The following is a 17,271-nucleotide window of genomic DNA, read 5'->3' on the forward strand; positions in this document are numbered from 1 at the left end:
ATTAAAATAATATAAATTTACATTTTCTATTATAATAAGAACAAACACTTTTGGGGGGGGGATGAAGGGGAGGGGAAAGTAGGCCTTATAACTGAAGCAGTGTAAAATCTACTACCCCAGAAATTATTAACTTAAATTCTTAGTTTCAAATACATAACAACTTACTTATCAAGAACCATACACTCTTGAAGACCTGGAATGAACTGCTTTGAGTTTGAAATGAGTGAGCACTACAAGCTAATTTTTAATATTATTTTTAAAATATGACCTTAAGTATATATTTGAATTCTCTGAGATTAATCATCACATTTTTTAATCAATAAATACTATCCCCCTAATCTATTTATTCTTGGCTACTGTCTTCATCCACCTTTTGCCTCACTTGAATCACAAAATAAAGGATGACCATATATATGTATGTTAAAAATTTGGAAAAATTTCCCACTAGGGAAATGTGTGGGAACCTGTTACTATTTCCTGACACAACAGCAATCCCAGTGTAACGAATTCTCATTAAAGTATACCAGAATTATAATGATGGTCATTACACAGAATTATGGACTATACCATTGATTGGATTTAGAAAGCTGACAAAGAAAAATGCAAAGGAGTGCAACACATTTGAATATTAGGCGGTTGCAGGGCTGTGCGACAGACATTCTTGACAAGAAGCAGCCAATTATAGCTTAAATTTCTGGCACATAACCAGTTGTGATTAACAGTTTTCCATTACATTACAGACATATTATTAATGTATTAAAAATGTCAGGCTTTGGCAAGCACTAATATGGCATGGCTCAGTCAGTCTGCAGAATTTACATTTAATGAGCTCCCATTGACACAGAAAAAGATATTGACCGCAGCGTATTACAGATCAGGAGGAGAGGGTCACTAAGTTGTTCTTTAACGTAATTATTTGATTTCATTCCAACTTTTATGTTTGTAGCATCACTTAGTGCGGATCCTTCACGTTAGGATCTCCTTACTTTTCAGTGCCACATACATTTCAAAGAAAATCCTCTTAATTTAAAGTTAGAAAGAAATTAAATCTGTGAACTTCCATGACACACAATGGAAAAGAAGCCTCTGTCAAAATCAGGAATTTTCTATTAAAGTATAATTATGGAGTTTTCAAAGAAAATAAAATGATTTTAAAATAGGATATTATTTACCCCTTAACCTCTCTTACCTAATGGCACCAGTTCCCATCTGGCTATGCTTTCAACTAGGTTAAAATCACCAATAGCTTCTTAAAAGCTAGGTCATCACAGCAAATAGCCAGGCAAACCAATTATGAGAAGAACAGTCAATGACATATTCGGGGATTTAATATACTAAACCAATCCCTTCTTGCCCATAACTGAACTAATTGCCAAGTAACATGGGCTTTGAATTTGTCTCAGGTGTTCGTATCGCGTAAATGTGAGCAGCTTCAGAAGACCTGTGCGCGGCCTCAGTTCTAGTTCTTTACTTTGCGAACCTTGGGAACTCACTGTAATCAAATAGTGCTATCATCTCTACCTGTGCACTAAAGTTTTTGGGAAGTCCTCTTTGATAGAAATACCCATTAATATGCCATGAGTACTCCATAGACCTCTGACTGGTATATAAATTTGCAAAGCCACTGTGAAAATACAAAGTTACATCATGCCCTCAAGTTGATAGATGTTACTGATCTGGACTAAAATGGGCTATAAAATGGCTTTGCATACAAGGAACATATCTTTTTCCAGGATTCTGTAGCTAATTCCCTTCCACTTTGGGTTAACTTTGCAGAAGGTATTTCACAGGTCCTTTCTTTCATTAGAAAAGAAGCCTCCTAAACATTACATGGAAGTAACAATGATCAAAACTATAGACAATTACATTCCAAAAACAACTGACAATTTCATCAACAGAGAGGAAAATATTGACAGTAAATCCACTAACTCTAGCTGGCTCTCGGCATTTGTTTTACTGTATAATCTCGCTAGGAGGAGAGGTGGTGATAGTAGGCTATTTATTCCATAAACACTCAGCTCTTCAGGGGCACCTGAAATAGACAGCTATTGACTCATTCCTCATAGACATTAAGAATTTTATAAATATGCATGTTTCTGAATGGGAAGGAACAAAAAGAACACTGACTATAATCATATTCCATTGAGTGAAAAATATAAGGAGATAAAGACATATCCAAATTCCATAACCTATCAAAATTAGCAGTTTCCAACACTGTCATAACAAGATTGACTAGATGAGATACTTAACATATATTGAATGCTCTTTGCATTTATTTGTTGTGAAGAAAGCATTTTCTACTCATCTTAATGGGAGATGGGAGTCATCTTAATTTGCTTCTATCCCTTTAACTGTCTTTCAAGATATAAGGAATTTAACATGTACTGCAATATCATTGGCATATTTTACTCATACTTGATTGGGTATTATGAGCAACCGCCTATCATGAGATTCTTAATAAAACCAAATAACACACCTTAGGATTTGGAAGATCTCTGTTTTCACCAAGAGACTAATGATTAGGGAAATTAGATAGCATATATTTTGCAGGATGTTTGGGGAAGGGATAATACATAAAATTATTTCAGAATCAGCTAAGTCTAGAATAAATATGCTATTTCATTAATATAGAAAAACAAATCTTTCATTGTCATGTAGAGAAGTTCAGAAATCCAAGGTTTCAAATACACATTTGAGAAAACCTACACCCACCTAAAGTTTTGAAACAAAACTCTGGATTCTGAAGAAAAAATTATTTTTAAAAGTATGCTAAGTCTTTTACTGACCTATACACACACATTCATACACACACGTTTTTCCGTTAACATACAATTAATTTTCTGAGTTGTATGACATTTTATTTCTTTCCAAGTGACTTGGTGTTTTTGTAACTCTAAAACTCTCTCTTACAAATCCTTACAACAGTTAGAAAGCATATCAACTAAGCATGCAATAGTTTAATTTTTTTTAACATTACTATTTGATGTTTTTTCAGAATAACAACAGAGGCAAAGACAAGTATATGCACCACTTACAAATATACAAAAGGAAACAGCAAAATACATTAGCCTTCTCCTAAAAAACCTAACCTGAATCATTTTAGCACACCTACCCAGTGAAAGCTGATGAAACAAAAATCTCAATAGGAAAAACAGCCTTATGTGCATATAAGATCAACTGTTTTCTTACAAAATGTTAAGATTACCCTTTTAAAATTTCACAATAGGAAGTATCACCAAATTAATAGCCAACTATATGGAATTTTGAATTCCCTCATGTTGGTCTACAGTGGTGAAATAGATCTTATTTCATGGCACCCAGAAAAGAAAAGGAAAATAGATCCCTTATGTATGGTAAGCTAGAACAACCTGCTGTGTGAAATACTTGAGACATGGTTTCTTTGCAAACTGATCCCCATGCAAAGAACCGAATTTCATCTTAATGAAAAATTGAAAGTTACTTATCTTCCAAAAGAATCTTGAACAATTATGGAGCTGATTTTCCTTTGCCAAAGAGAAAAGGGATGGGGAGCATTTAAGGCAGTCCAAGTTACAGTTCAAAATACTTAATTAATGAAACCTGGGGTTGTTAATTCCCCAAGGTTTTTTTTTTAGAGATGATCTCAAGGACTAGACAAATAAGAAAAACCTTGCCGCTACTGCGAAAAAGAAAATTTCTAGAAAACTTTTTTCTAACAAGCTGAACCATTAAGTTTATTGAATAAATGATTTTATTAGAAGATTCTTCTGTTTTGTTCCCCAATTCTGTAAGATAAGAAAACTTTTAGTATTTTCAGTCATAAAATAGGGCCTTATTTCTAGAGCAAATCTACTGCCAGATACACCATATGTTTAGTGGAATTTTGAATCTTACTCAGAATTTTCCATTCCAAAGATTGACAAACTGTTATGATAATGAGTGGTTCCATTACCATTCCCTGGGAAGACTGGGGGAGGAAGTGGGAAACAAAAGCCTCTACTCTCTGGAAATCTATACCTGATGCGAGAATGGAAACGCTACCTCCAGCTTTTCCAAATAAAGTTGCTTAAAATCTCCGCTAGAAAATTTCCTCCCCTGCCCTGTAAAATGACAACCGCCTGAGTGGATTTCTGGAAAAGATAAAAAGAAAAAAGAAGTCCGAGCGAGGTTACTAAAATAAACAGCAGAGGGCGCAGTTTCTTTTCTTATCTAAGTTTTCCCGTGTCTGAATCACTTAATTGGTTATTTGGGGCCCAATAATATTCAGTATTATTTGTATTATATATAGATATCCACAGATCCATACAGGAGAGCAATTCAATGTCTCTAGCCGAATCCATCAACCCCTGAGAAAATATTCCACATGAAATTCCTACACCAAGTCTTTCCCTCTTTCAATTTTCCCTTCTCCCCAGCTGCACAACATGGGATAGTAATGCTTTAATCTCGCACCAATAAAGGAGATTAAAAGAAAGGAACTTCAAAAGCTCAGTGTGGCCACCAGCTCCACAGGGCCGGCAAGAGGGCAAGTTTTTTCCCCAAGCAAGGACAACTGGCAAAGCAAGAGAGAAGAAAAAGAAAAAAGAACCCTCCGATGCGTTGTGTGCGGTCAGGTGTCGGGGGTGGGGAGGAGGAGAGCGAGCTGTGTATCTGTGAGTCCAGGCACTGAGTACAACACACACACACGTAACCTGCCCGGGGCGCACACCAGGAAGACTCGTGTATGGGTGTGAGAGTGTGCGGGGTGTGTGTGCGCGCGCGCTGCCTCCACATGGCGCTTCACAAAGTTCCTCGCCCACCCGGAGCCTTCCCTCCCGCCCGTGGATTGCGCGGCGGGCCGGGGGGGCGGGGGGAGGTTCGGGGGGAGGGAGGGAGGAAAGCGGCAGGGAGAGGGGCAAAGGCGGAACGCGCGGGTCGCGGCGGGTGGGGAAGCCGGCGGCACTCACCGTGAGGCCCGTTCGCTAGGCGCCCGGCGGGAACCCAGCCGACGGCGCGGGGCGGCGGCCGGGCCCAGCCTGGTGCGCCTCGGGCGGCGGCCTCGGCAGCGGAGCCCCGGGCGGCGCTGGGCGGGCGGCGGCTGTTACGCCGAGCCTCTTCAGAGCGGGCGGAGCGGGAGAGCTAGGCGTGTGGACCCAAGCGCCGCGGCCCCGCCGCCGCACCCCCGGGGTCCAGGTTGCGCCTGGCCGGCGGCGGCAGAGGACCTAGCGGACCCGAAGCCCCGCGCCCGGCCGCCACTACCCGCCGCTTAATTACCTTCGCCTCCGGCCCCGGGGAGTGGTGGGAGCCTCCTGCGCGTAGCCCCCTCTCGGAGCCCTAGCCGAGAGGGGGAATTCCTTCCCGTTGACGTCCTCTTCCGAAATGCAAAAGATCAGTGACTTTGACAGGTAGATGAGGGGGAGGGAATAGGGGCGGGCGGAGAGGAAGAGAAGATGAGAAAGGTGCCTCTCCCTCCAAAAATATAGTGATATTAATAATGAAATCGCAGCCTTCGGGAGGTCTTGCCAGCCCAGTCCTCTGCTTGCCGGCTCTCCTCCGCGCCTCCTCGCGCCACTGCCTCTGCCACTTCTCGCCTTAAACTTTTACTGAGGGATTTTTTTTTCTATTTTTTCTCTATCCTTTTTTTTTTTTTTTTTTAATTTTTTCAGCTGCAGGACGATTTCCTGATTCCCGGGTATCAGAACCAGCGGCCCGGTGGTTCTACCCCGCTTGGCACAGGTTTCATTTTATTTCAGACGAAGACGTTGAGCTTAGTCAGAAGGGACATAAATCAGGACAATTAGCATTGGCGCCAAGAAGATCCTCTAGTACCAATTTCGTCCGGGCTTCCTTCGCGCATTCCTCCACTCAAGTCAGAAATGTCACTGCACATAGCGTTGATGGTTGCGAGACGCGACGCACCCAAAGTCCAGTTGATGAAATATACATGGCCCACGATGCTTCTGGATTGCCGTTCACTGGCTTCCCGACCCCGCCCGCGGCTCCTGGCCGGACCCGGCTCCGAGCCGGCAGCGAGCTCTCTGCAAACTTAGGCGCGAGTACGAATCACAGAGTGAGCGCAAGGGAGGGCCTTGAGAAGAGAAAGAAGCAAGCCGGGGGAAGCTGCAGCCCTTGGAGGGGTGGCATGTACGTTTCACTTAAAAGCAGATCTTCTGCAACTGCCAGCAAGTGGAAGGATTGCAAACCTTATACTACCTCGAGACCTGGGCGCTCCGAGCGGTCCTAACTCCGTCCTGCTCGCTGTTGCGGCTGCTGCTCTAGCCGCCGCTGCCGCCGCTCCAGGACCTCGGGGTACCGAGGCTCAGCGACTCCCCTTTACCTCCGCCACATCTAACTTGCCCACACGAGCGCGATTTCTACCAACTCTTCACGTACCTTCCACTCATAACCTCGCCCGTCCCATCCCTCACTCCTGGCTCTCCTCTCGAAAACCGCCCCTAAGCACACCCCTCGCTCCTAGCTGTGATCGCAACGGTGTTTTTCAACCAACAATTCCCCTGCCCAGCCAGCGGCCCCTACAGCGCAAGCCTCAAACCTCCTTATTTAGAAATTCATTCTTCGGAAAGTTGAAGAGAGAGCTGTGGTTTTTCTGGCCTCCTCGCCATTCTGAAGAGAAAGACAAATGCCCCCCGCCCCAAGACTTCCTTCCCCAGCAGTGGGGCTCAAACTTACCCGGGATCACTCTCAGCTACACACTAACGTCAAGGAAAAAAAAAAAAAAATCCAGACTGATTTACATAGGGAGAGACTTTAATTAAAAAGAAAGACCATTGCAATAGGGAGAAAGCTCTGATCTCACAAATCTGCAAGCATCTCAAAATCAAACAGAAACCGAGCTTTTGTATGGTTAGGGGCATAAGCAGTAGGGAAAGTTGGTCAGATGAGAGGGAGTAAACCATGGTGTGACCAGCTGGTTTCAGAAGAAATGTGTCTCTGTGGTCCACCAATTTGGGGGATAAACTGAAAAGAAAGCATGTTCTGTGTTTTAGAATTTGCTTGGATTTGGGGGCAAGTTCAGGGTCCTGTGTGGAGGAGAGAAGTCGAACTCCAGTTTGTTAAAGACAAAGCAGAGGGTAAGAAATGGGCAACTGGGGACACTTGGTCACTCACTGCATGCCTCACAATGGAAGCACTGAGCTAAGAGCAGAGGGGTCATTTTTTGCCATGACTGGGGGTGGGGGGTGGGGGCGCGGGGTGGTGGCAGAAGGTGCATAGGGAAGAAGCTTGTTGAACTGAGCCTGTAACCAGATCCTTCTTGGCCCTGAGCAGCCAGGAAGGAGACAGGGATTCCAGGCACCCTAGACCCTCCAACCTCTGAGAGGCCATGATGAAGCCTTTCTCCCTTGACTCCCTCCACTGCAGGAATCTGTGATTTCCTTGCTTTCCTCCTCTCCACCTCTACATTCAAGCACTGTTATTGAAGAAAGGAGTTACCTGCAGGGATAAACTCCTCAAAGGCATTCTTAGACAGTGGCCATTCCTGGCTCTTCGTCCACTCTCTGCCCATGCTCCTCCAGGGTCAAAATATGCTGATTACAGGGAGAGGCCACTCACCACCTAACCCTCCCTCATAGGCTACCAGAGCCTAGTCCCTTCTGAGAAGCCAGTACAACCTGAGAAAAAACACCCAAGCAGCCCCCTCACTTCTCAATGGCATCCTGGCCTGAGCACTGAGATACAGACAGCTCTCATCCTTACCTTTTCCTCCTGCCCTTTTCTCTCAAGCCAGGAAAACTCCTTTTGAGTTCCCATTCTCAGATTTGTCTGATCTTTTCAGGTGTTTCTCCAGTAAAAAGTAAAGGAAAGAAACCTGTGCAGAGATTAGGAGTCTAGGATATACCAGGATCTTTGTGATATTGGCTCCCAACCTGGAGAAATTTCCCTTTCAGCTGTCAAAGTCTCAGACCTAACCTCCTTCCCCCTCTTCCTATACTATAACTTCCCTCATTCCCAGGTTCCCTTTGACTAGGAAGCAGACATCAGGCCGAAATAAGTCCAATATGTGAACGGGACCCTCTCCAGGTAAATAACTTCTCCCACTCCAAGAGTGATAGTCTTCCAGAGGTGAATTTTTCTCTCAAACATCTGCTCTGATCTCTTCATACTTAGTAAATCACCAAACAAAGAAGTGGATCTAAACTCTGAGCAGGAAATCTGTATCCCTGAGGAGACTTTTCAATATTAAAACCCCTTCTCCTCCAGATCATGATCCCTCCTCTAGTGGGGATGGGTGGGAAGGACTTTTTCTCCAAAAAAGCTCTTTGGGTGGCTTTGATATACTTCATCAAACTGAACACCTGTGAATTTACATATTAAACCAGCTTTCCTGAACATATCTTTGCACATTTATTTACATAATACACAACAATCAGAAATTTACTTTAGATATTTTCTTGGCATCTTTTCTATCATCCTTTACTTTCTCCACCTATGTGTATGTGTGTGTGTGTGTGTATGTGTGTGTATATATATATATATACATATATATACATTTAACTTCCTTTGGAAAGAATGATTTTTCTGTTTTTATTTAAACTTTCAACTCTACTTTTTTCTCTCTCCTTTTAGAGGAGAATTATTTAATCTTTCAGTTCTCTGACTTTAGATCTCTGGCTGGTTTCCTTGCATTCCTCATTCTTCTTCAACTTAGATTTTCATCTATTTGTAATTCTATTAGGTCTCTAACTCTTGTTCACTTTTCTAGGTTATTAGCTGCTTAAAAACCTTCTTTGTAGAGATTTGGCAGGGTTGTTTAAATACTTGTAACATCAATATGATGAACTGGTAGTAGTAGCATATTTGCAATGTATCTGGTCCAAAAAGATATGTGTCTTTTTATAAATACTGCAAAGTACCTGACATAAAGTAGGTACAAAAGAAATGTTTCTTGCAAGTGCAAATAATTTTTGCCCATTCCCAGGACTCAGTAATAGCCTTCTTGGTAACAGGAACTAATTCCCACTATATTAAACTAAGACTTAGATGTCTGAAATATCCAAATCAGGTACAAGTCCTATTTGATCAGTTGTATACTATGTGATAGATGCTTCTTATAACTGCTGCTTGTGTCCCAGTAGAAACATCCTTCCTAGTAGTTGTAAAACCGTTAGCTCTTTCTTGACTCCACTCTGTGCTCAGGGACATGTTTTATTACAGAGTCATTAGCAGTGTAGTTTTGACAGGTTTTGAAGTTCCTTACCTAACAGGATTTTTTAATCCTTAAATATTTTGACATTTAAACTTCTCACAAGTCCTAAGCATCTGGACTGGGCTCTATCACTGACTATACTGGCATTTTCCTGCTGTTGCAGGTGTACCAAGTACACTTATCTTGAAACTTTAAATTTACAAGCCCAAATTATCCAAATATCAAGATGCCCAACATAAGTATATCAACAACCTCATTTAATTCTTCTGAGGACTGATAGCAGACCAAAGAACATATTGTTTAATATAAGAAAATACACACAGTGACTGTGTTACTGATTCTAGAACATGCAGAATAGCAGATTGTATAAGCCAACGATAGTTAATGACTGATGCAAGGAACATGACCTTTAGCACCCACGTGCTTACTAATATATGGCACTGTGTAAAATAGTTTGGAAATAATAAAATTAGAAGCTTTGGTTAAAATAACATGAAAAAATTAACAAAATCTGGGTTTTGGTGTTTTCTTCAGGAGAAAGTATGCCAACCTAAAAGATGAACTTTTTTAGTCATAGTCAAATATGTATTTCATGTGTCTTTTCTATCCCAACTTTATGAACCATGAATAGTTTTCTTAATTGTGTTTAACCTATCTCACCTATAAGAAGTCAACAGAAATCACTTCTTAATTTTTATGCTTTCAGAGCACTGGGACACTAGATGTTTTTATCCAACCAGTAAAATCTGTCAAAATCATGACACCCTGAGCCTTTTTTAACCTATTTTGGTTTTTTTGAGACTTGCAACACATAGTCAATATTTGTTTAACAGTTTACCTTTTTTCCAAGGCTACAAAAAGAGGCATCTGAGCAATGGGTTTGGATAATGCTACGGTCTGAACAAACTCAGTAAGCCTCTATGAACTTGTATTTTTTTGTGCTTAGTTTGTCTAAGATCATCAACATTTCTTGAGAAAAGGAGATCTCCCAATTAATCCAGTGTGTTGGCTGGAAACGTTCAGTCTCAAAAGTTAACAGCTGTGTCAATTTCCTCAAATGTAATTTTCATGTTTTCAGTTATTCTCCAACAACAAAATCAGCAGCCTTTCCAGATTGAGAAGAAAAATATATGAAGGAAGACTGAGTAATAACCCTTGCCTAATTTGGAGATCTTTCCATGAATTCCGTCCCAATGGTTCTTCCCTTAAATTCAATAAACGTTAATGGAACCCACACCACCTGTCAGGGGCTAGAGGCAATGCAAAACTCTCAAGGCAGAGTATATACCATCATGTGGGAAAAGAGAGTTAGACTAACTGTAATGTGCATCTTTAATTTTACACTAGAGATTGATTAAGAGAAAGGTAGTAGTAATGGTGAAGTCTGGACACTCCTTTTGTACTCAAGATGGGGCAAAGATGCAGACAATTAAGATGATGGTACAGGACTTCCAAGATCTCTATCAGGCCGTTGGCCCAAACTACAATAGAGTCCAGCCTCTGTGGTTTAGCAGCTTCTGCAAGAGGTTCTTATACTGTCTTATAAACGTGGGGTGGAATGCCATAAGGGCTGAACTAAAATTCGGTGGACCACTGCAATGAGAATATCCATGATGAAACATAGTCCAAGAATAGAAAAACAGCAGACACAGAAGAGAAATCTAAGATCACAGGGTGCCACTGATTTGAGCTGTATTCTACTCAGATGTTTCTCCCTGCTTTTCTTGACTTCTGCTTCTGAGTTTGGTTTTACTGTTCTGAAATGACTGCCTTGGCTGCTGTTTATATTAGCTCAGTGGCTTCCATCCTTTAGCTTCTATGCTGAGTGGAGACAGTGGAGATAAGCTGGGTTGGCTTCTAGTAAGTAAGATGGTTTTGTGCCAGGTGGCCTTTGCTTCCCAGTGGGCTGCCATCTCCTTTGGCAAGAAGGCTCCCTCTCCTATGGTAAATGACTAATTCTCTTAAATCCTGCCGCAATGTGTAATGGAGAAGAATGAAATCAGAGGCATTATGAATTCTCTTCTTACTTCAGTAAGCCAGGAAGAAACTTAATTGTCCGTCCTCCAAACTTTGAAATCCCATAGAAAATAACACAATTGTAAGATTCCTATGATATCATAGAAATTATTTCTTGTTCCCCTCTCCCTTCCTTTTTCCTTATTCTCAAACATGAATTAAACACCTCCTATGTGCTAGGGACTACATTAGAAATAACAAGATGAATAGCAGTCCCTTCCCATAGTTTACAGGCTGTTAGAGAAGACGGACTTGTAAACAACCAATGCAATGCTGCCGTAGGAGCTGAGATTGAAACCGACAGGGAGCAGGTGAACCCCAAAGAGAGAATGTCTGATTCTCCTTGGTGAATCCTGGGAAAAGCTGATGAAGTGGTACATGACCTACATCTCAAAAGATGGGTAGGTGTTCATCTGGCAGACAAAGGAGCAAAAGGCCTTCTGACCAGGAAGCAGGGGGAACAAAATCAGGAGGCCAAATACAATAGGGCATATTTTGGCACTTTCAAGTAGTTTGGTATGAGTGCAGCTCACAACCACATATGGATGGCCTTTGTGGTGAGTGCTTATGCGCTTTTGACATGGAAAATCTGTAATAAGAATTGAGAGCAATAGAAGAGAAAATCAAGAGAAAGGAAGTATCCTATGTAATTTAGGTTGAGACATATGAACACGCTAAAAATGTACTATTATTGACCTACAAAAATGGAAACTTTGTGTCTCAAGCTAATAGGATCAGATACTGCCCATTCAGTTCTAAGTACTCTGTGTTAAGAGAAGAAGAGTAATCTAAAACAGCAAATAATTTTAAAAACTTCTATACTTGCTTTTGAATACATTATATGCCTTATTTCGGCAGGAGATATACCTTCCTAATGAGCTTTTGTGCTTAGATTGGTATTAAAATTAGTTGGATTTCCCTGAGCAAGCGTGGACAGTGGGAGAATGTGTATGCAGAGCTGACTGGTGACCTGGAAACCCAAGGTTCAAACATTTAACAAGGGATAAGCCACACATGAATAATAGAGTTGAGTAATTAGTAATTATAGACACCAATTAAGCATTTGATAAAAGAACCAGTCCCCAGTCATTCCACCCTGGTTTGCATTTTTGCTATCCAAAAAAGCAAAAATAGTGTGCTTCAAACTTTTGTTGGAGAATAACTATTTGTCAAAAAGAACTGGGGAACAAGATAAAACAGGACAGAAAAAGATGCAAAACTTCAAGACATTTAGAAATCATTATGCCTAATGGAAGGAAACAGCAACAAATTGATATTTACAGTAACCAGTACTTCTCTAAGTCAAAGCAGAATTCAGATTTTTTTTTCTTTTTTAATGACGATGGAACAGTTAATCAAGCTTTTTAAGGGTTTATGACCAAAAAGGCAAGAGATGTATTGATGATAAGGAAAAAATGAATAATCTGGTTTTGTTTGTTACATGTCCTCTCCACATATTCCCAAATTCCTCTGCATTTATAAACCTTAGTTTTCTTGATATCTATGTAAAATGAGACTTCAGAAACTACCTCTCTCCTCAGCTATTTTCTGAAGGCTGAGTTTGCAATAAAAGAAGAGAGCTAGCCTTTAAATTACCGTATATCATGGTATATATATTACTGTTAAGATGTTGCAATTGTCCTCATATTAAGAGCTGATTGATAATCAAGGAGATCTGAATGCTCATAGCTCTTTTAAGCACGGAGAAGAAGAACCTCAGACTTTCAGCAACAGAAAATCTGAGACTGATCTAAATGTGGTTCAGTTTATAACCATTATATGTTTGGATCCTTCAAATAAATGTTTTCAGAAAATCCAATGAGCAATAGTGTAAGTAGCACTAGACTAGGAGCCAAGAGACTAAGACCTTGTTAAGACACTTCCCTGCTGTGTGAATTTGAAAAAGTCATCTGCTTCTCTGGGCCTTAACCACCTAATTTGTAAAATAAGGAAGTTGAGTTAGATGAATCTAAATTCTCAAAATGGGAGTCCTACCTCAAAATGTCTTTGGGGGCTTGCTAAAAACAGGTTCCTGAATCAGCATCTCTACAGGTGATTCTTATTTAAGCACCTTAAATTTTGAGGTTTCTTCTAGCTTTTGTATTTTGAGTCTTGCTTTGAGGTTGGGATTGATTTAAATGAAAGCTGAGACAAAAATAAATATACTCTTCACATTCTTGGATAATAGAACAGGATCTCTGATTTCTAAAAGTTGTATATAAATTTCTATATATTGGAATTAAGAGGGATATATGTTTGATTCCCTGAAAGATCAGATAGAATGAAGGCCAGGGACCTTGAAATCATATTTTTAAGAAAGGAAGAACTCAAGCATTTGCCACATGATACAGTTAATTTGTAACTGTGTTCACTAAGGCCCAATTTCTGGAACATATGTATTAGCCATAAGCTATCATAAATCTCTCCTAGAAGTGAATTATTCGACTTGTAAACACCATTTCTCTGAGACCTTCTGTAAGATCCAGTCATGAGGTGTTAAAAGCTTTTGAACATTATATTCTGGTTGGGTTTTTTCAAAATCAGTCAGTGACTATTGGACTTTCTTTACCAGCACTAGCTCACATCCTATGCAAAATGCCCTTGTGAATTCTTATAATCAGACTTTCATAAAGGTCAAAACTTGCAAAACATTTTAGATTGAAAACTTATTAGTCAAACTGTATGTAAGCATGTGTACATATTATATATATGCATGTATTTTCTGTGTATTCAAGTTAAAGTCATTATGAAATGTAGTATGATATACTGGCAAATCCTCAAAGATCAGAATTCAAGTCCTTTAATACGTTGCTTGACCTTAATGGGCTTAATGGGCTTAATCTTTCTGAGCCTCTCTTTCCTCAGCTGTAAAAATGGGAATAATAGAAATAATGCTGAGTATCTTATAGGATTGCTGTGAAGAATAAATGTGATATTTGGTTAAGAAAAAACACCTTGCAAATATTATTTACTTCCCATATTATAGTAGTGACCATTCCATTGTTAGTATGTCAGCATAAATGCTTATATTTATTTATTAATAAATAAGCATTTTGGGAACCATTTATAATACGTTTAATACTCTGCCAAATACTCTGGAATATATAGAAGTATAAGCTATAATTCCTATGCTTAAGACAACTTTTTTTTTTTTTTTTTTTGGCGGTATGCGGGCCTCTCACTGCTGTGGCCTCTCCCGCTGAAGAGCACAGGCTCCGGATAAGCAGGCTCAGCGTCCATGGCTCACGGGCCCAGTGGCTCCGCGAAATGTGGGATCTTCCCGGACGGGGCGGGGCACGAACCCGTGTCCCCTGCATCGGCAGGCGGACTCTCAACCACTGTGCCACCAGGGAAGCCCGCTTAAGACAACTTTTAATGATTTTATAACAATATCACAGAGTGTATGGTTAAAAACTGAAATACTAATTTTTAAAACTGACTGAAAAATGAATACAATTGGTCTTAAAGATCAGGGAGTGTTCCACTGAAGGAGGTGGGAGGAGGAAGACCATTTAGGGTTTGGGTAGATAAGTGATGGAGGGAGTTTCAGCAGTAGACTGAGCTAGAGCAAAGGCAGGGAAGCCCAGAAGTCAACTCAGTTTTAGGAGATGGTGGGAAGCAGAGCCATTCGAGTTAAGGTATCATGCTTGAAAATTGTGGGCATACGTCTGGAAAATTAGATCAATGGAAAATAAGGCCAGTGCTCCTTGAATTTCCCAGTGAAGAATATGAAATTTACCCAAGAGATAATATGGAGCAATAAGAGTTCTGAGCACAGGAAATCCATGAATAGTGTGGTATTTTTTAACTTAATTTTTCTGGAAATTATGTTCATAATGAATCCAAGTTCAGAGATAGTAGAAGCAGGGAGAGCAAACAGGAGGCTACTGTATGAAGCCAGGTAGACAATGATTTATACTAAAATGGTAGTTGTTGAAATAAAAAAGAAAAAAAATAGATATGTGAGGAAATGGTGAGATTTCTGACAGAATTTATTCATACAAACATAATTTTAAGCTAAACAATTCTTTTAAATTAGATAAGAATAAGAAGTCCTATAAAACCTTTACAATTTCAGTTTTCTTTAAGTGTTCTTTACATGCACATACCTTTTCTTCATTCAACAAAATATTTATTGAGTGCATAATATGGGCATTGTTCTAGGAGCTTGGGATTCAGTGGTGAACAAAGTTCACCATGAGTTCAAACAAAGATTGAACTCATGAATTTTACATTCTAGATGGAGGACAAAGGATATAAACAATAAACATAATTAATAAGTAAATTATCCACTATGTTTGAAAGTAGATAACATACGGAAACAAGAAAAAAGTAGAACAGGATAGTAGGGATTAAGAGTGATAGGTTGAGGACAAGTTGCAGTGCAAAATAGAGTGGTCAGCATAGACCTCACAGAGAAGGTGACATTGAGCAGAGAGTTAAGGAGGAAAGAGAGCTGGTCCCACAGATATTTAGGGGAAAAATGTTCCAGAAAGAACAAACAACGAGTACAAAGTCCCTTAGCCTCCCTGGCACGTTGGAAGAGGCCAGCATGGCTAGAGATTTAAGATATTGTTTTTAAAGTCTGATGGAAACTTATAGCAAATCACATTAATTCATATTTATGCAACTCTTTGAGGCTTAACCATATTTGTACTGTTTAAGTCTTTTGGGGAAAATAGTATGTATTTTTGGATATGGAGAACAGTCCTCTTCACACTCGATGTCAGCCAGTATTATTATTTTTTATTAGTATCATTGATTTTTGTATGGAGATTTCATTTCTATATCTTTATGGGAAGTTTTTTTGAACTCCTTTGCCTGTTTTTTAGTTTATGCTGCCACTATATTTCAGAAAGGGTTTCAGGCACTTACAAGAATACATAAAATATGACCCCGAAAAGGGAGCAGAAACAAAGTGCAGTGAGATATAAGGCTTAACATGCACATCATAATATCCATGTACCACAAATTTTTCCCAAAGCTTACTAGTTTACAGTAAAAAAAGAAAAAAAATCTTATAGTTGAATTGATAGTATCTATTAGATTAAAAAAAAAACAAAACTAGGATATAGGAAAAGTATCACTGTTCTTTGTAATAAGATCAGCCTGGATTTTTCCTGAGGGTCCTCAAAAAAGAATATGATGTGATGAAATAACATTTTTTACAACATCATTGCCAAAGGTATGAATAGTGAGGAAACAATGTTTCATGGGAAAGGCAGTTTAATTCAAGACTTCAATTGATTATCTTGAGCACCTCTGGGAAAGGCATGGGATACACATGAAATAGTATTTGTTTTAGCAAAAAGGAATTTCATTTTCTCACTTAGGATGTCACAAAACCACATATTTACAAACTCTACAAATTACATCTTTGTTCCTTGTTCAGCACTGAATTCAAACCAGGGAAACTTGGATGGGATTCTCATTTTTGTTGCACATCTTTATAAAAATGCTAAAGAATAAGAGACTGGAACACTTTGTCTGGTGCTGGCAAGCTGCTGAGCCTGAGGACCACAGAACCTAGAAGCCACAATATCACAACCAATGTCAGAGTGGAAGGCTTAATTGTCCCGTAGTCCAGTTTTGCCAAACTTGTTAAATTTAGGGTTGTGGGAAACACTAAGTATCATTTGTATATGCGTCCAGGAAGGAACAACTTCTGAATAACCAGCAAATAATATCGGTAGCTGTAGAGCTGCTGCAAAGCAACATTATGATAAAAATCACAAATTAAAATACCCTACCTACTGATAATGCTCTTAAAAGTTGTTTTGAAATAGTGGAAAAATTTTTCAATGGTATTATAGTATGCATTTGATGTGGCGCCCATTACATATCATGATTTATAATGCTTGCCTCACTCTCATCTCTTAATTATATGTCATGTATTAGTTATATGAAAATCAGTGAAAATCTCTACTCACTGACCACTGCTCACTGAGGACACAGATAATCACTTCAGTATGTAAGGTAATATTGAAAGAAGAAACGGGAAATTCTGATGAACCTACTTTCAAGTGGGGAAATGACAATACACAGTGAGTAGTGAACCACATCTGTGAGTCCTGAGGTCATGAAGAGTTATTTCAGATGGCTCCCTGGCTGATCTTCACACATATGTGTTA

General features: G+C 39.7%; 1 protein-coding gene across 4 annotated transcripts in view; it reads right to left on the bottom strand.

The window, feature by feature from the left end:
* The window catches only part of NTNG1 (netrin G1), a 340,603-nt gene extending 334,370 nt beyond the window's left edge, over positions 1-6,233 (bottom strand). For 2 of the 4 annotated variants that reach the window (XM_029226839.1, XM_029226837.1), the window contains exon 1: positions 5,233-5,361. The gene's annotated coding sequence lies outside the window, so the exon portion shown is untranslated. Of the gene's footprint in view, positions 1-5,232; positions 5,988-6,171 lie in introns of those variants that run through there. The other 2 variants (XM_029226840.1, XM_029226838.1) reach the window with 2 other exon arrangements.
* Positions 6,234-17,271: the final 11,038 nt, after the last annotated feature.

The sequence above is a fragment of the Monodon monoceros genome, unplaced genomic scaffold (assembly GCF_005190385.1).
Source record: "Monodon monoceros isolate NGI ecotype Baffin Bay Population unplaced genomic scaffold, NGI_Narwhal_1 Super_Scaffold_18, whole genome shotgun sequence".
In the NCBI taxonomy this organism is placed as follows: Eukaryota; Metazoa; Chordata; class Mammalia; order Artiodactyla; family Monodontidae; genus Monodon; species Monodon monoceros.